Raw genomic sequence first — 19,069 nt, forward strand, 5'->3', positions numbered from 1 at the left:
TATGAATGGATTATTTAGAAAATATTGGCTCATGGATTTGTGTAGTATTCCAAATATTGACACACTTCACTGTAAACATAAAAAAAAAAATCACATTTGCTAACAGTACCCTGAGCTCATTAGAAAAGTCTTTAAATACTGGGAAGCTGTCAAGTTCAAAGTGGCAGATGTAAGTTTTTTAAAATACTAACGTTTACTTAAAAGCTTGAATTTTATCCCTGACGGCAAATACCGTTCGTCATTCTCCTTAAAGGGTCTCGATATCCCACTGGGGCCATCGGCCACGCTTTGAGGGTCACTGGTGAAGATCTTTGATTGGGGAGAAGTAAAGAAGAGAACATCCATCTAAAGGTCCTAACAAATTAATTTCCAGGGTGCTGAAGAAACATGAAAATGGTCTCAAAATCACTAGCCGTAATCTGTGATAAATTAGGAGAAGTGGGAGAGAGTTCAGACATGCAGGAATGAGAAAAGATTGCCTTCACTCTCCCAGGGGATGTATTCTGGCCAACTCTGATTCCCAGAAAAAGACTATATGATATCCCATAGCAGGTAGCTTCAGAACCCTACAGAATAACTCATGGGAGGTCATCTTAAGTTTTGTTTTCCTGCACAATCACCTGGCAAGTGCTTCACGTGGCATACATATACCCTGAAGTATTTGAATAAATATGAAGAGACAGTTGAAGGATAATTTGTATGGCTACTGCTTGTACAAACTGAACCAAGTTCATTTGATTAGACACCGTTTATAGAGTACCCGCCATATGCAAAATGCCGTGGTAGGGAAATGGCAGACGGGATGGGCACAGAGAAAAGAATTGGCCTTGAGAAAGGAAAATACCGAGGGTATTATCAAGTATAAAATCTGTGAACGCCACCTAATGAGAGGAAGTAGCATGGCCTTACGGGAACATCATAGCATGAGGAGTTAGAATATTTGAAAATGTGCTCATCCTGGTTTCTGCCAACTCAGTGGACGCCCTTGGGCAAGTGATGTCAAGTCTTGACTGGTGTTCCGTGTCTATAACATGAGAGGTTAAGGTCCCTGGAAGGAATGGAGTTGTGGTCTCTCAGTTTACAGAGCATCACCAAGAGGGACTTTGGAGAAGACAGTTTGCTGTCCTAGCTCTGTGCTGCCCTTTACTAAAGCCACTAGTCACATTGTGGCTATTGAGCACTTGAACTAGGACAAGTCCAAACTGAGATGTGCTCTAAGTGTAAGTGACACACCAGATTTTGAAGACTTAGTATGAAAAATAGAATGTAAAATATCTGATCGGTAGTTTTTTAAATAGGAATTACTGGTTAAAAAGATAAGTTTTAGATACATGGGTTTATATGAAAATATTATTAATTTCATCTATATTTTAAAAAAATATATGGTTCCTAGAGAATTTAAAATTACAGATATGGCTTAGATTAGAAAGTGGACAGTGCTGTCTGAGCTAACAGTTTCCAACCAAAGAATAGTAACTTGAAGAAGAACCTAACTTTACTTTTAACTGTTCTTTCTGAGGTTTGCAGACAGAGCGTGGGTCCCAGTTTTGACCAGAGGGCCTCCCGGAAGACTCCGTCTGGTCTCTGTTGTGTTCTCAGTCTGCACTTTGAGGAATTCTAGGGCCCCACGAGCTCTCCTCCCATGATTTGTCCGCAGTAGGCGAGGGTCAGGCCCCAAAGGGACGGCTGCTATGGGACACAGGGGACTTTCTCTCCCCTTCTTCATTCAAGCAGCAGACTGTTCAGCGTGCACTGACTGAATGAAGCAATGAGCATACGAAATTTGTGTGCGTTTTTGTTTAAGGTTCAGGCTTTGGACCGGCTCAGGCCACCGGGCTGATTCTTGGTGTCACCGTTCACCAGCCCTGTGACCTGCCTCCCCCTCGCAGAGCCTCTGGCTCTTCAGTCTGAAGCATGAGAGCTGCGTGTGCCACCATGTTTTGAAGAAGCTTCCGGGTCACTCTCAGTTCAGGCCTCCCGGCGATCTGAGTCCTCGCAGTGTGAATAGGGGGAAGTGTGTGTCCACCCTGACCCGCAGGAGTCTGCCACTGAGGGCTGGGCCATGAGCAGAGGGGCTTCTCCTCATCCAGAGCTCCCTGGCAAACCTGGCCTCCTCCTGGGTCCGGCTCTCTCCTGCTCCACAAACCTTCTCTGCCTGTGCTTTCTGTCCCTCCCACTTCCCCCGTTCTCCCTCAGCCCTACCCCGGCCTTTTCCTAAATAAATAAAGACTCTCAACTTCCTGCCCTTCTATCATCAGCCCACACTCTCCCTCTTTCAATCTGCTTCCCTGTGATGCAAAAGGAAAAACCCTCTTCCTCTTGTGTAAGGCCAGCTTTTTTACTGCGCTCCTTGTCCTCCCTTTCTTGGGACCTAGGTCATGTCTTCTTGAATTATCTCTTTTTCATCTCATTTTTGACATTTTAATCTCCTTTGGGTCATTTCTTAGAGCCTATTAGATATCCTTTTCTTCCCCCTCTTTTTTTTTTTTTTTTTTTTTTTAGTAAAAGGAGAAAAAGAAAACCTTTATCTTGCATTCTACTTACATAGCACTCTCTTTATTTTGTATTAATTTTTTTATTTCTTTAAATCGATTTTTGTTGACGTAGAGTTGACACACTGTGACGTTACTTTCAAATACACAACATAGTGATTTGACGTCTCTATACTGATGCTATGCTCACCACACGTGTCACTACCATCTGTCACCACGGAATGCTATTACAATATCATTGGCTATATTCCCTACGCTCTGCCTCATATTCCCATGACTTACTCATTCCATGACTAGAAGCTGTGTCTCCCACCTCCCTTCACCCATTTTGCCCATTCCCCATCCCCCTTTTCTCTCTTTTTAAAAATCAAGTTGAAAAAGAAGAATCTACCCTTGTTTTGACTTCCTCATATCTCACTCACTCACTTTTCTATTTCTAGTACTTACCATATTAATTCAGTTACAAAGGCACGTTCAAGAATCACCTGTAGAATAATACACCGATTTAGAACTACTCCGGACCTCATGCAATCATCAATCAAGTCAAAGGTAAGAATAGACAGATGTTCAGATATTTAGGGATTCCGAATTTTTATCACCTATGCAACCTTTCCTGGCAAGGTCTGGGAGAACGTGTCCTGGGAAAATGCGGAAGTAAACCAAGAAAGAGGAAGACATGGGATCTGGGAAAGGGGAGGGAGAACAGCAAAAGGAAGTCCTAAAAATAGAACGACAGAGCAGGCCTAGAGGAAAACCAGTTCAGACTGAAACAGAAACGTCGAGTCCTCAGGGAGGCCTCAGGTCTCCAGGAGGAGTGGAACCAGTGTTTTTGGAGTGCAGGCAAAAAGTTATCAGGAGGTAGGTGACACAGATGCTGGAGAATCTTGGGGAAAGCATGTAAGAGTATTAGAGGTACACTGAAATTCAAGCAAATGCAACACAAATCTCCTGGTAACTGCTGATCTACTCTGGGTCTCAATAGATGTGTACAGTGGACATTTCGTATTAACGAAACCATGTAATACGTTTTTTTTTTTTGTGTGTGTGTGTGACTGGCTTCTTTCACTTAGTGTGACGTTTGCAAGTTTCATCCATGTGATATCTCACCCCTTTCTGTGGCTGAATACTATTCCATTGTTTGGATATACCACTTTTCATTTGCATTAGAATCTTAAACTCTCTTGTTAACAATATGTTATTGAATGAACACAGGACCAGGTGGTGTGATCTAGTATACATTATAACACAAGTCCTTGTTGTGTTGTGAATTTGAAAAGGTCTATTTTTAACACGTTTTCTGAGAATATTTAGATATGAATTAAGTACATGTAGGGGAATCAAGAAATCATGCCAGCTGCCACAGAACTTTTGGCAAAGATGGTAACTTATGTATACATTTTTGAAGCTCTTCTCAGAATTGGAAATGGCCAAGAGACATTAAAGAAACAAAAACAAAATACCCCCAACTAATTTGTTTTGAAACCAGGGAATGATGCCAACCACATTTCAAAGAATTTCAAAATTCAAAGAATTTCTATTAAGTACAGAGCAGTGGGACCACACGAAGTGACAGAGAGAGAAGGAAATCCTAAAGCCCTATCAGCACCCCTTAAGTTAAAGTGATCAAAGTTGAGAATGAGGATGGGATATGTGGCTAAAATAAGAACATGACACATGGCTTACGGTAATGAAAAGCAAATTGGGGATTTTCTCTGATCCATCTTCTCAGTAACTCAGGGTTTCACATGGAGGCAGATAAGGACTTTCCCAAACAGAGTGGTATTAACGTCTACTTTCTTCTCTAGAGGATGGAGGGCTGTTTCATGTGAGCGGATGTATCAAGAGTGGTTACCAAGCCAACAGCAAACTGATGTGGAGAATTGCCTTCCTACAACAGAGAATGAAATATGGAAGTCAACCAACAAAGACAAATTAGCCCAGTGCAATGGGACCCAGGGGCAGACTCTGGCCTCAGTTCTTTCCAGTCTTCTGTAGACTTCTTTTGGAATGGTTTTGAGAACACAAGTCAGCTCTCCAGCTGGATCTACTCATCTCTTTTTCTGTGTTTTTACCCATGGTGCCCTCATCCATTCACGTGATGTGAGACACCTTCCGTAACCCGAGGACTCCCAAATTGATATTTCTATCCAAGATTTCCCTTCAAAGTCCCAAGCTTGTCTATTTTTCAAATGGCATCACAATTGTGTCCCAAACCCGACTCCTGATTCTCACCCTTAAACCTGTTTCTCTGCTGAGAGCGTGGCATGATCCACTCCATTGCTTGAACCTAAAGCCTAGCAATTTCTTCCTCTTATTTAATGAAACCCTCTATGCCACATTTGATCCAGTTCACTTAATCCAAAATTCCAATTCCAAAAATACATCTTGAATCCTTTTGCCAATATCTGAACTACTGTGACTTCTCATTCGGATCACTGACTTTGCATCCTAACAGACTTGTTTTCCACCTTGTGCTTCCCAGGAGCAGACACGGTAGATCTAAAGTCTCAGTCAGACCATGCACTCCTTTCCTTGAACATCTTAGTAACTTCTTATAGCATCTCTGAGAACATCCAAGCCTGGGAGTGACCTGGTTTGTCCATCTCTTTCACCTTAGATCCTGTAGAGTGATTAGGACAGAGAAGAGCAAGAGCGTTCCCAGCCTCAGGGCATTTGCACCTGCTGTGCTTCATACCTGCCTAGTTCACACCTATCCTTTCTTTATCTGGATTGCTCATTTTCATCTTCCAAGTCTCATCTTAACTGTCACTTCCCAGGAGGTCTAGCGCATCACCCAGCGAAAGGCAGACTCCTCCCCCTTTGGTATTCTCTCTTGAAGGACTCCCTTCCTTTTCTTTAATAGCTTGCCCCAGTTCATACTGGATATTTGGTTTCTTGCTTGTTTATAGTCTCATTCACAGCAGGGAATGGGACTGGAAGCCACTCCTAGGATTTTTTTTTTTTTCCCTTTCACCATTTTCCTTCTGGTGCCTGATATGTGGAGATCTTCTACTAATATATTTTTCAATTAAGTGAATGACTTAAAAAATAAGCAAACATCAATAGAACAAGACAGAAATGAGATAGATGAAAAAATTCTGCCGCAGAGAGAATTAGAGGATCGCCATAGCTTTTGAAACCAGGGGATGAAAGCATTTCAGGAAAGAGGGAAATCCCAGGGAGCATTCGCTTAATGCTCTCAGGGCACTGGGAGAAATCATGAATTCTTACAGAAGAGCTAAAAGATATTATGGTAAGACAACAAAATGGGAGAGAAAGGGAAATGCAAGGGGATGGTAGGACCGTGGCAGAAACTGCAACAGCATTGGAAGCAACAAGGAGCAATGTCGCCGCTGCAGAGAATAAGGTCAGTTCAGTGAAAGGGGAGTGTAAGGCGCTCTGAGAACACAGAGGAAAAGGACAAGGAGAACAGAGAACTGGAAGGAACATCCCGGACCTGCAACGGGTAGACAAAAAAGAAAGGTGCAACGTGGATCAATGGTGGTCCTGACAGGGAGAGAGGAAAGGGAGCAAGGCTGCTTCTGAACTCAAGAAAGGTCCAGATACGCCCGTGCATGAATTCATGACAAAATTGACAGCACCTGGAAACAGCTTGGTGACTTTCTTGAATTCAGGCTTACGGAATTACTTACTTACACTTTGCCTAGCAGAGTCCTACTTGTGATGGGAACATGAGCTTTGGGCGGGCAGGGGTCTGTGCACAGTAGGTACTCAATACATATATGCCAGTTTTAACATAAAAAGTTATATACTCGTGTAAAAATCAGCAATGGGAGGAAGGATTGCAGTCTTTTTGCTGACATACACAAGCCTCAGTAAAATTACTATAATAAAATTATATGCACTGGACAACAAAATATATACTACAAACTCTATTTGTAATCTGTGAACAGAAGAATCAAAACAACAGTGGAAAGAAACCTTAGCATAATTCCTTTGAGTTTTTACCTAATCAGAGAGACAAAAGTATCTGTGATTATAGATAAATTGAGTAATATAAATAATACTTAAAAATATGTAACAAATTTTATTCTTTATAAAAAAATTCTTCTTTTTTTAAAGTTCCTGGAACACTAAAAGACAAATCTTTAGTTAAAAATATCTCATGTGCATAATATAATTTTATTTTAAAAATTCTGCATGCATGTATACAAATATATTTTTCTGGGTAAAAATAATGCAAGATGGAGACAGCAGTAGGAAAAGTATTTTCTCTGGGTGGTGGGATTTCTTTTTTGGGGGGCATTCCAGTTTTTAAAATTATTTTTATTTAAATTCTAGTTAGTTAACATACAGTGCAGTGCTGGTTTCAGGAGTAGAATTCAGTGGTTCATCACTTACCTACCGCACCCAGTGCTCATCACAGCTCGTGTCCTCCCTCAGACCCATCTGGGGGGTGAGATTTCTAATTATTAAACATTTTCCTTTTACTTATATGAAATTTCTATCCTTTCTACAGTGAAGTTGTATTACTTGGATAATTAAAAAAGCAAAGGGGAGAAGCTAGCCAGCAGATACTCACATGAAATATTATTAGTAAAGAGATGGTCCGTCCTAAGAGAGGGGTAGCCAGGAAGACAGAGGAGACGTGCGTACAGACAACAAAACCTTCGGTGGGGCTTGGGAAGCTTTACTAAAGTGTAAGAATTGAGAGAAATCCAAGCCAAAACGTTCTATATGGAAAAGGCTGCCAAGGGTGCCGGCGCCCATCGCAGGCAGGTTTTCCCAAGCACAGCATCCCACAAGGTAAAGAACAGAAACAGAAATAATCTCAAAGGAATATGGATATTAAAATAAACATAACCTTGGAAGGACTATGTGATGCTGCTGCTGGTTTGGGGAAGTGAAGAAGACTTCCGTCCTCTGGGAGTGGTAAGAGACAGGGCGGCATAGTAAAAAGATCTCTGTAGCATTAGACGTTCTTGAATGTGAGGGCAGGGTCTGCCCCTCAGACCTAGTAACCTGATTACTGAGGTTACTAGGTTACTAGGTTACCTCAGACTAATAACCTGATTACTGAGACGTCTCTGATGCTCAGTTTTCTCTCATCTATAAAATGGGGATAAGGTTACTTACTTTGGATGCTTGGTATATTGAATTATCCAAAGAAAGTCTGTGAACACATGTGGAAAAACATATCTGTATGCGTGTATAAGTACATATATATATATATATATATAGTATCAGGCACAAGTGAACCTGGGGTTGGTTAGGAAAGAAATGGGGCTGGATCTTGAGGAATTAATTCGGTCTGTACATGTGGAGCACGAAACACAACAGGCAGAGGGGCACAGAGTACTTGTGTCTACCTTCACAGAACTGACACACGGCACCTTACAGGGAAGCCAAAATCTGGATCATGGATCCGCAGGCGGGAGGGAGACAGCTAACAAACTCCTCCCTCCCGCATTACGAGGGAGGCTAGGAAAAGCCAGAGGAGAAAAATAACAAACCGTCCACAGAGAATTATTCGATTTTATTCGATCAACAATGATCACAGCCTCATTTTTCTTCTCCCGATCGTCCAAGCCCATTACTGGGGAGGGCAATGCAGGCGCGGAGAATCAAGAAGGTGGGGCTGGGAAGCTGGTAAAGACCCCAAACGTTCCTGGGTTTATTTCTGCCTGCTTGTCCGGGACCAGTGTTTCACAAAAGGAGTGAGAAATGAGTAACCACATGCTGGGCAAGATGTTCCTGAGAATGTCAGGAAGCTTGTTTGTCAACCTTAATTGACAACCGATGTTTCAGGACAAAGCGTGATTCTCATAATTTAATGGGACAGCATTGCTACTTAATGCCAGAGGGGGCAAGAGCGACTATAGGGCCAAAGCCTGTAGAGAGGAGAAATACGGACAAAATAATTCCCTTTTTGTTTTAGGAAAATGTAAAGTGGTGCCCCAGGGATTGTTGGCAAATATTATCATCTTTGAAAGCTACTACTTAACACAAATTCCGGGAAACCAGAGACTTCTGGGTAATGTGAATCACAAGGAAAGAATGCCCTATTCTGTGGCTGCAACTTTTTAATGGAATACTGGTTGATTTTGAGTGAAGAAGGCCAGGGGTCAGGGTCAGTTTGGGAGAATTTCCTGCCTGTTTCTGTCAAGGCGCCTCCGCAAGACGCTTCTTTCTTGGCCGTCTTGAAAAGTTTCCTGGGATCACCCACATGTGGGAGCCACCCATACCTCTAGGGGCAGGGCTCCCCTTTTTCTCTACATGGCTTAACTGAGGGTAGAGCTCAATAGCTCTGTGTGGACCTCTGTGTGCTGCGATGGCTTCTGAAGAAGGTCTTTTCTGCGTCAGTTCCTAATGAAGAGTTCTGTGGTAGGAAAGGGCAGGGTGGGGACTGGGGCAGAAGGGTGCTTCCAAAGAGAGGGCCAGACTTGGAGGGCTCAACGTTTCTATTAGAGTCAAGGAATGATAAACAGCAATTTGGGATTTGAGCATCAGTGGAGGGCAGGTGTGCAGGGGATGAAGCTGGGAAGAGTTTGGGACCTCCTAGCGCTTAGGGAGAGGAGCTGGCCCCAGCTAGGATGGAGAGAGTGCCCCTAGAAGTCCCCTCCTGGATCCTTACCGGTGCAAATATGGTGGAAGGGGGAGCCTGAGGAGAGGGAGGTCAGTTAGGAGAAGGAGAGAGTGAGGGGAAGGGCAGGACTTGCCAGGGTGGAGCACATAGAGAGGAGGGGGACCCAGCGACATCAAGAACGTGGAATGGATAGGATTTGGTGATTTCAGTGCAAATGATGAAGGAAGATGAGGCAAGCCCCATTGGATGCTGGTGGTGCTCTTTACCCAACAGGAGCAGGGAACTTCTTATTTACTTCTCTGATATTTTCTCTGTACGCTGATGCTTATTTTTGGCTGCTAGTGGAATCTGAAACAGAGAAAGCTAAAGATGGCTGACTGTTTGCTGCCCCATTGCTGACAGGAAGAGAGTAGATAGAACAGCCACTGCTTTCCCTGAGAGCCAGCTTTGTTCCTGGGGGAGAGACACATATCCCAGCATGGAATCACGAGATCACCTGGCAGCTGTGGACTGGAGGTGGGTCCAGATGCCAAGGGGCTGAAGGGGGAGCCCACCTCTACCTCTGCCTGGGTGGACGTGGAAGTTGGGCATTTGTGAGGGCTTCCAAGAGGAAGTGACTCTTGAACTGAGGCTTGAGGGACACGTGGGCATTCTGTGGGTGGAAAAGTGAGATGAGAAGTGGGTAAAGACATCGCATATGAGAGAACATGGCAAAGTCGGGCGATGGCAAATGGCGCAGTCTGGCCGAAGGCTCGTGTGAGCAGAGGGAAAGTGTGAAATGAAGCTAAGAAGGAAATCAGGGGCAGAGCCGGAAGGGCCTTGAGGCAATGACAGGAAGTTACAGTCTTTGCCTTGTAGCTGATGGGGAGACGTTGGGGAGCTTTGAGGAGAATTACAGATGCCATTCTCTCGCCCACTCACGCACTCACCAGATGTTACCCAAGTTCCATGTTGGACCACTCTGGCAGCAGAGTGAAGGGGGGGGGGCAAAGAAAAGATGTTTAGCGGAGAACACCAGCTGTTTTCCCAAATGTACGTCTTCTGCCGGGATACACAGCTAGATGACAGTTCTCTGTCTTTCTTGCTGCTAGGTGTGGCCATGTGTCCTTATGCCAGTCTACGCCATGTGTGCAGAAGGGAGTTGTGCGGCATCCTGGCGAGGGCCTTTGAGACCTCTCCTGTGCTAGGCTTTATGCTTTTCCTCCTACCTGCCAACAGAGTTGAGACCTTGGAAACCAAGTCTGGAAGATCCTGGTGCTGCCATGAACACAGGCCTCCCTACTCTCCGGAATCACACCCTGGACTGTTATGCGAGTCAGAAATAAACATTTATTATGTTGAGTCATTGTGTGTTTGGATCTATTCCCATAGCTTAGCTACCCTACGCGTACACAGTTGGTGTGAAGAAAATGGAGGTTTCAGCTAGGGCCATGATGGTTTTCAGATATGAGGATGGTCCCACCACTTCCGGTTGTCTTTTCTGTGGTTTGGAAGGAAGCCCCAGGCTTAAGCAGGAGGGATCCTAAGACAGATCCAAGAGCTGGAGGCCATCTCCTGCCATCGCTCGTGGAAGTTACTAAGTGCTGTGTGTGCCACTGTTTCTTGTTAGTGAGAAGGCAGGAGAACGTGTTGCTGAAGTCATTTTGGTGGTGTCTAAGGCAATTCCCTCCAGGACTCCTTCCCCATTCGCTTCGGCACGTTCAAAGAACTTTCTGGCTCTGCCTCGACTTGTCCCCGACCACTGAGCTCTTAGTGACTCTCCTCGTTCTTCCAGATGTTGACACGCATGGGCACCATATACATAATACATTCAAGCCTTTCCCAGCTTACAAGTCAAGTCGCTCGTGCCACGCAGCCCCTCCTCTAGCTACAGCGCTCTCTGTTCTCCCTCACCTCCCATGTTGGGAGCCAGGTCTCTTCTCCAGCAAGCCCTCCAGAGCTGTTCCACACAAGCCTACCAGCTTAACTCTTTCTTTGCCAAACCCCGTGGATATTACCAAGTCCTTATCCCTGGTGACCTTGAAGGTCTCCCCTCAGCTTCCCTGACTGCAAACTCTAAACCTTAGTAGGAGCATGACTCCAATAACCCAATAATAGAATACATAAATATTCATGTATATGTATATACATTTACACAGGAATATACAAAACGGCCAAGGAAATGTTAACACTGCTTGTGAACTATTAATCACGTATAATCACGTATTGATGGAGCCAAGGCCCCCCTCCCAGTCTTCGTATTTCTCCAATCTGTCTTGCGTTCTTCTTTTACTCTTCATAGAGTTTTTCTCTGGTGTATGTTTCTTTCTCTTAGTTTCTTGTGCTTGTTGGGTTTATCCCTGTTGTCCTAAAAATCTGGCAGTCATCTGCGTTCGGTCTATCACCTTGATCCAATTCCAATACCACTCCTGCTGTACTTAACGAAAAAAAAATTATGTCTATTTTAGATCTTTCTGTCCTATTCCAGTCTCTTTTTTGGACTGGTAATTTTTATTAATTGCTTTGTTTTTTTTTTTTAGGTCAATAGCGATATTAGATACAGACCACAATTTTAGCTCCTTCCCCAAAGCTCCCTCTTGCTTTTCTTTTCATTGTCTTTTTTCATTGACTAGAAATTCCAGATTGCATTAGACATGGTAAGAGAGGACATCTTTATCTTATTTTTGGTGTTAGTGGGACTCATTTTTTCACCATGTATATCATATTAGCTGTTGGCGGTACGTAGGCATTCTTTATCTTGTTTGGGTTCTATCTCTTTGTTCCCTCTCTTTCTAGGTTACTGAACAATTTAAAAAAAAAGTGTTGATGTTGTATTTTTATCCAATTCCTTTTGACCTTCATGCAGAAGTGAGTTTCTCCCCATTTAACTTAATCAAATAAATACATATCCTAATGGAGAGAGGTCATCTGTTACCCTGGTCTTCTTGCTTTGTGTCCAACTGTCACCGCAGAGTAGGATGAAAACAAGACCCTGAGTGACAAGTGACAGGACATCCCCCACCCATGAGGAGGGCAAGATGGATAGACTGCAGTCTGATTTTCTAGTTGTCGTTGTTGTGTTTTTTTCCCAGTCACAACAAGTTTTCATTACCCTCTGAGAGCAGAAGCCTGCCCCACAGAGAACAGGAGTCTGATCAGGCAGCTTCCAGGCCAGGACCTCAGGGCCCCGTTGCAGCCATGGAACAAGACAGAGCCACCTGGGGAACAGGATAGAAGCTATCTCTCTGGCTCTTCACCAACTACATAACCAGGTGTAGACATGGCACGTTTTCTCCTCGTCAGCTCAACACACCCGGAAGGGAAACAGGGGCCAAGGTAATGAGGACCTTCTACTGTTGCTTCTTGCCTTCTTCCCCTTTTCTGAGTAGGGGCTTTGATTCTGCACTCGTTCATATCTGACAACTGCCCTTAATCCTAAACCTTAGGACTAAGCCTCAGGAGTTCCAACAGCGATGGGCAAATCCTCTTGTGAGCACTGGTTGGCAAATGCGGCCAATTATCTCAGGTGTTCACAATTATTTCCATGAGGTACATCCTGGACCTTTCCCACAGAGTAGACCCTAATGAGTTACATGGGAGGGAGACCCTCCTTTTTTTTTTTTTTTAAAGATTTTATTTATTTCTTTGACAGACAGAGATCACAGTAGGCAGAGAAGCAGGCAGAGAGAGAGGAAGGGAAACAGGCCCCTGCTGAACAGAGAGCCCGATGTGGGACTCGATCCCAGGACCCTGAGATCATGACCTGAGCCGAAGGCAGCGGCTTAACCCACTGAGCCACCCAGGCGCCCAACCCTCTTTTTTTTTTAAGAAAGAATTCAGCAGTCATGGAAGTTGAGCCATCTTTCCATGAATGTGTGATCCTAAATCCTGTCATAATATTTAACTGTAAAGTAAGGCAACAGCTGAAAACATTTTAAGGTCCTAGTGAGGAGCCTAGTAGGCTAGGTTATCAAACTGTGAAAGAGGCTTCCCAGTGTGCTCGCTACCCCAAACAGAAGTGGTGAGGGGAGAACTGGGAGCTCTGCCACCCTCACCCCCTCCAGCATCTTTTGCATTGGATCCTGGAGGGCTCCTGGTGGGCTCTAATCCCTGCCCTGCTAGAAGGAAAAACTTCTCATGAGTGGTCACACCTACCACGCGACTGATTGCTACGAAGACCGCCCCCTCGCACTAACACAGAACAGGCCGGCTGGGAGCCTTGATTAGGCTGCTCAGGGACCGTGCACAGGGTTTTTGGGTAGATCACACTGCTCTTTAAGCAAGGTAGAATGGGGGCTGAGAGGTCCAGCCAGTCAGGAAATGGACATGAAGATCCCAGGTCAAGTGAGACCAAGAGAGGAGGGCAAGGGGATCAGGTGAGAAGCAAGAGAGGACTTAAAAAGCCAAGGGCAGGTGAACATCATGAGGGAGGAAAGACTGTGAGGGAACAGGACAGACAGCGGAGGACAAGAAGGAAGGAACAGGTGTGCTGAGTAATGTGGGTGAGTCTAAGGAAATAATGGCCTAGGTTCTAGAAGTTTCCAGGCTGTGGTTCTCGGGAGGCACCCAGGTGTGCTTTTCCTTCTTGTTCTTGGATTTCTGTGACAGTCCTATGAATTCTCAAACGACTGACCTGTGTATGTTAGCTTGCGTGTTCTCGCAGCCAGAAGACCCAGCCCTAGACCCTGAGCGTAAGAGAACCTCCTTTTGTAGGCAGTGGAACCGCGAAACTCTGTCTTTCCCCTCATCCTGTTTTTCCTAATTCTCCCACCTCACGGGAATCCCACAGGGACAAAGCATGGCTGGGAATGTCTGGAGCTTGAGGATTTGAAGGTCACCAGCAGGACTGAGAGCTCGCTATTCACACTCATGTCCACGAGGCTGGAGATCTATCCCCGCAAGGAGGGCTCATTGAATGTTCTCAAGTTGCAAAGGATTATCTACCAACAGTGCTGGGGAGCCAGTCTCCTTCCGTCCTACTTGTACCCCCCAAACTGGCCAGGACAGTCCCCCAATTCTCAGTCCCATTCCTTGGAAATAAAAGAGCAAAAGAACAAAGGTGAGAATTATTTCACTCAGCATAATCTCTTTGAGTCCTGTCCATGTTGCTACAAAAGTTGGGTATTCATCCTTGCTGATGGAGGCATCATACTCCACAGTGTATATGGACCACATTTTCCTTATCCATTCATCTGTTGAAGGGCTCGAAGAGATTATGCTGAGTGAAATAAGTCAAGCAGAGAGAGTCAATCATCACTTGAGAGATTGACAATTGACAAAGAGAGTCAATTTCACTTATTTGTGGAGCATAACAAATAGCATGGAGGACATGGGGAGATAGAGAGGAGAAGGGAGTTGGGGTAAATTGGAAGGGGAGGTGAACATTGAGAGACTATGGACTCTGAAAAACAATCTGGGGGTTGTGAAGGGGCGGGGGGTGGGAGGTTGGGGTACCAGGTGGTGGGTATTTTAGACGGCATGGATTGCATGGAGCACTGGGTGTGGTGCAAAAATAATGAATACTGTTATGCTGAAAATAAATTAATTTAAAAAAAAGGTGAGAATTAATTGTAGGGGGTGGGCATATCAGGAGAAGATTTCCGATTGTGGCTCCGAGGAGAAAAGAGGGCCTGAATGTGATTTGAGTCAGCATGGAGAACTTTCCGTATGCCCTAGGATTCCCACAGAGGCTCCCCCCACCCCCCGCTTGCTGACCTTAGGACCCATTTCACGGAGCAGCTCTTCTCAGATTGGGGCTCAAGGGTGGAGAGAAATTAGAGGGGCACGCCCAAGAAGAAAGGCATTCCCTGTGGAGAAAGCAGCACGGCGGAGGGTGCGGGGAGGGTCAGCATGCTATCTAGACGGAGAACTAAGGACAAGAAGGTAAACTGAGGCTCAATCCTGCCGTGCTCTGTGGGCGGGCAAAGTGGGCATCAGAGTTACAGGAATAGGAAAGGGATGCATCAGAGGCCCTGGGGAAGGGCTGGGCTTTGTAAGGACTGGAGTGAAGATGATGGGGGAGGAGAGGCCCTTCTTGAATCACTTTAAAAACCTGCAGAGACTCAACTGACAGGTTTACCAACAGATGTAAACATACTCTGTCTCAGTTAGGAGTAGGCTCAGAAAGACACACCGAGATCATGGCTAAATTAGACCGAATGTTTCATGTCTGCACTGGGGGAATGGTCTATGTCGCTAACATGTATGTCACTAAATCCTTGGATGTGCTTGTAATTTATATGAAAATGTTAAACAAAAACAAAAACAAAAAAACCCCAAACACCCCCGCCTCCCAAAACCAAAAAAACAACAAAACCAACCCGGTCTCCCTTTTTTTTTTTTTTTTTTTTTTTTTCCTAAAAGAGTTTAAGCTATCCTATGGTCTCTAGCCTTGGATTTTTAATTCACGGCAATGATTTTCAAATCAGTGAAACATTTCCTGCATATTATCAATTTCTGACTACAAATTAGAAAAATGCAAACCCTCTGTCTTAGCACCCGGCATCTCTGAGAAGACATTCTTTTCACAATGACATTTGAAGGCTTTCTGGAGGTGACCGATGGGACAGTCATTCTGAGTGAATTTAGAGATTTTAATTACTGTTGTATTTAATTGCAAGTGGGTGCTGTGGAAAAAAAAAAAAAAAGCTGTCAACAAAGGAAGTAATTATTCCAAAGCATTACATCTGCTCCCCGTTCTCTGTCAAAAATTTCTCACTAAAAATGTGTTTCTTTAAACGTAACTCAAAGCAGCTGATGAAATGTAAGACCATGGAAAGTTTCAAATCCCAGAGAAAATGCTGGGGACTTGACTCAGTGGCAAAAGACCTCCCCACCGTCCCTCGAATCCCTTCCCAGGGCTTCCTACGTAAGTAAGTTCGGATGCCTGCCGTTTTGTTTCCAAAGCTCAGTATTTTCCACTTAAACACTTCCTTTTCATAATACTTCTGGTGTCTCTGGAGTGTTATTACTGTTTGATTTTTCCCTTTTAATAATGACTCTGACTGTGGTGCCTTTTTTTTTTTTTTTTTTAAGAGAGTGGACAGAGCAACACTAAAGCTACAGACAACTGTCCAGACAGGAGGTAATCCCACAAACCCTCCCAGGATGCCTGCGTCAACAGCCAAGGCCAGCATGTGGAAGGTAGCCTTTCCCAAGATCATTCCTCAGTGTCCTCTAGCCTGCTGGGAACTGCAAAGACACACACCATCCATAAGGCCCTGGGGACCTAATAGATGAGCAGAAGACGAGGTCAAAACCCAGAGTTAGACCGACCCTTTCTGGAAGACAAAGAGGCAGCCGCCTTATCAGTGAATTTAATGAGCACCTATTTGTGTGTGTTAACTTTGCCAAATGCAGAAATCCCTGTCTCCGGGGTGTTTATGATATATTGACGAGACAAGGTGCATACAGACCAAAATGATTTAATTACCATCTCCCCAGGCAGAGGCTCCTAGATGATCTTCCTCGGTGGAATGTCTCTTGTTCTTCCCCATTGGAGAACATCATGATTTTCCTCTTTTCTCCCCCCACATTCGGGACCCTTTTCTACAGATGGAATTGTACATTTATCGGCTTACCTGTTTCTTGTCTGTCTTCCCGTGCAGAGCTGAGCTGTAAGAACAATAAGGCGGGGGCTGTGTTCATTTTGCTGTTGCTCTATATCCAGAAGCTAACACGGTGCCCGCAACATAGTAAGTGCTCAATAAATGTGTCTTGAGGGAATGAACAAATGAATGAGTGAGTGAACAAAGGAAAGAGAAGTTTGGCTGGGGAAAGTCTCCTAGGCCAGGAGAACATGTCGCAGGCCCAGCTAGAAAGGAAGCTGGTTGAAGCCCCTTTTGACAAGGATAAGCCACTTTCCTCCCCAGAAATGACTCCAAACGGCAGGTGGGTGGGTATCTCTATTCCTAGAGGGGCCTCCTAACTGAGGACCTCGTGGAAATAATAAAGGAATCCAACAAGGGTGACAGAGATGCCATTGAGAAAGAACCACACATATTTTATTCTATATTAATGCAATCATTATATAGCCAGGGGTAGAATTTATCTATCTATCTATTTATTTATTTATTTGACAGAGAGAGGTCAGAAGCAGGCAAAGAGGCAGGCAGAGAGAGAGAGAAGGAAGCAGGCTCCCGGCTGAGCAGAGAGCCCGATGCGGGACTCGATCACAGGACCCTGCGATCATGACCCGAGCCGAAGGCAGTGGCTTAACCCACTGAGCCACCCAGGTGCCCCCAGGGGTAGAATTTTGATGACAGCCACCATCCCTTCCTCCCTGAGGGGCTACACAGAGCTGTTGCCCAGTGTGGCTTGGGGAGCTGTTTCTGTTCTGGCTTTATCTAGATTTCTCTTCTCCCAGCCTCTGCTGACCTCCTTCTGAGTCTGACATGGGTCCTTAACCTACTCTGCCTGCTTGGGAATCCATTACTTCCTTGTTTCGGGGTCTTTATTACTATGTGCAGAATATTCTCAGTCTCTGAAAATGTGATTGCTCAAATTTCACTTTAAAGACAGTCGGTATCAGCTGATATTTATAGGAGTTTTACCTCCCTCTGCTCTAGGCTGCAGAAAGCCTCTTGCCGGTGAGAATTCTCTCTCTGAGTTCTTTGCCTCAGTGAGAGCAAGGACGGGCCCAGGAACAATGGTAACATACAGCCACTATTTTCGTGTATTTCCCGTGGGGCCCGTGCTGTGCTGACTCCCCTAGGTATCTATATCCCCCTGCATGAGGAATCTGAGGCAGAGCATGTATTAAATGGAGTGGAGTAACCATAGACCATGCAAAGCCTTATGTTTTGCTGCTGTTACTATCCCTGTAGTGTGGTGGTCAAGGTGATCCCCTGGACCCTGTTATCTGGGGACCTTCCTAGCTCCCTCCCCTAGGGTGTGAGGATTCCTCCTACAGTCCCCTGAATCCAGCGGCAGTAGAGAAGGGGAAGGAGAGAGGACCAAGCAGAGGGGTTTAGATTCCAAGTCTAGAAGTGGGATGTCCCAGCCCCGTGCTCAAATTCCATTGGCCCCCGAAATCAATTCTGCGGCTCCATCTAAATGCAAGGGAGCTGGGATGCACAGTCTGGTTATATGACCAGGAAGAAGAGGAAATGGTGTTACTGAGAAACTAGTTTCTGCCTCCCAAAGGTGAAGTGAGTCATAATACAATAAATAACCCAGATCTGGGACTCACCTATGTGTCAGTTGCACACTGCTAACCGCAGGACCGCACTCCCTCTCCTCCTCCCCTCACCCGTCAGTCCCTTGTTGCTGTTGTTTATTTCGTTTTGTTTATATCCTGTCCTGTAGCCATCCCACGAAAGGAACGTTATAATCTGTTCTTTGTCAGGAGGACACTCCTCTGATCGAGGGCCAGGAGGAAAATGGATTATTGGAAGGGACAGGATTATTGGAAGGGACAGCTGAGACCCTTCCTCCGAGAAACGATGTGACCTCCCTCTGTTTGTGTCAGCAGCTAGCTCGGGGGTGCTGCTCCTGCTGCGGCCACACACCATGAGGCCACATTGGTGCAAGGACGTTGGACCCCTCTGTGGCCGGCTTGCTACTGTACCCTTTGCTGGATGCCTTTAAGTGGCAAGTGTAGTCTACCCTCGCTACACCTGCGTGATGGGCACAACTTTATTTTACCAGCTCAGCTGCGCACCATAGGTGCCCATTAAATATTTCTTGAACTCAAGGGCTCATACTTCATTCATTCTAATACATGCCTTTTCATGCGTGGAGATCTCTGAAATCCGGATCTCACTATTCATGTCATCTCTCGATCTTGATTAGTGGCCAGGTGATAGGACCAATGCAACGGCCTGTGAATGTTTGAACTTGTTCACTGGCATTTATATTCTTGTCCCTTCTGTTGGATTCTACGAATTGTCTGTAGCGCCCAAGTTGAGTTTAGTCGCTGTTTGAAATGTTTTCAAAATGATCATCCTGAGTTTCAGGATCGAAATGAAAAGTTGGAGTTGACAGAAAGGTTGGGAAGCAGAACAGTGGGGTGTAAACTTGGCATGAGTAAAGTGAACATTCGTGTTTGGGG

The 19,069-nt window shown here is 45.0% G+C and overlaps 1 long non-coding RNA gene across 2 annotated transcripts; it reads right to left on the reverse strand.

Annotated features, from left to right (window-relative positions):
• Positions 1-11,337: 11,337 nt before the first annotated feature.
• Positions 11,338-16,701, reverse strand: LOC131828972 (uncharacterized). 2 transcript variants are annotated; one of them, XR_009352636.1, is made up of 3 exons: positions 16,599-16,701; positions 15,502-15,644; positions 11,338-11,450 (listed from the first exon to the last, which is right to left on the reverse strand). It is a non-coding gene; the product is annotated as an uncharacterized LOC131828972 (long non-coding RNA). The 2 variants fall into 2 exon arrangements; XR_009352635.1 differs by lacking the exon at positions 11,338-11,450 and having other exon boundaries at positions 15,401-15,644.
• Between the last annotated feature and the right edge of the window lie 2,368 nt (positions 16,702-19,069).

The sequence above is a fragment of the Mustela lutreola genome, chromosome 4, assembly GCF_030435805.1.
Source record: "Mustela lutreola isolate mMusLut2 chromosome 4, mMusLut2.pri, whole genome shotgun sequence".
NCBI lineage: Eukaryota > Metazoa > Chordata > Mammalia > Carnivora > Mustelidae > Mustela > Mustela lutreola.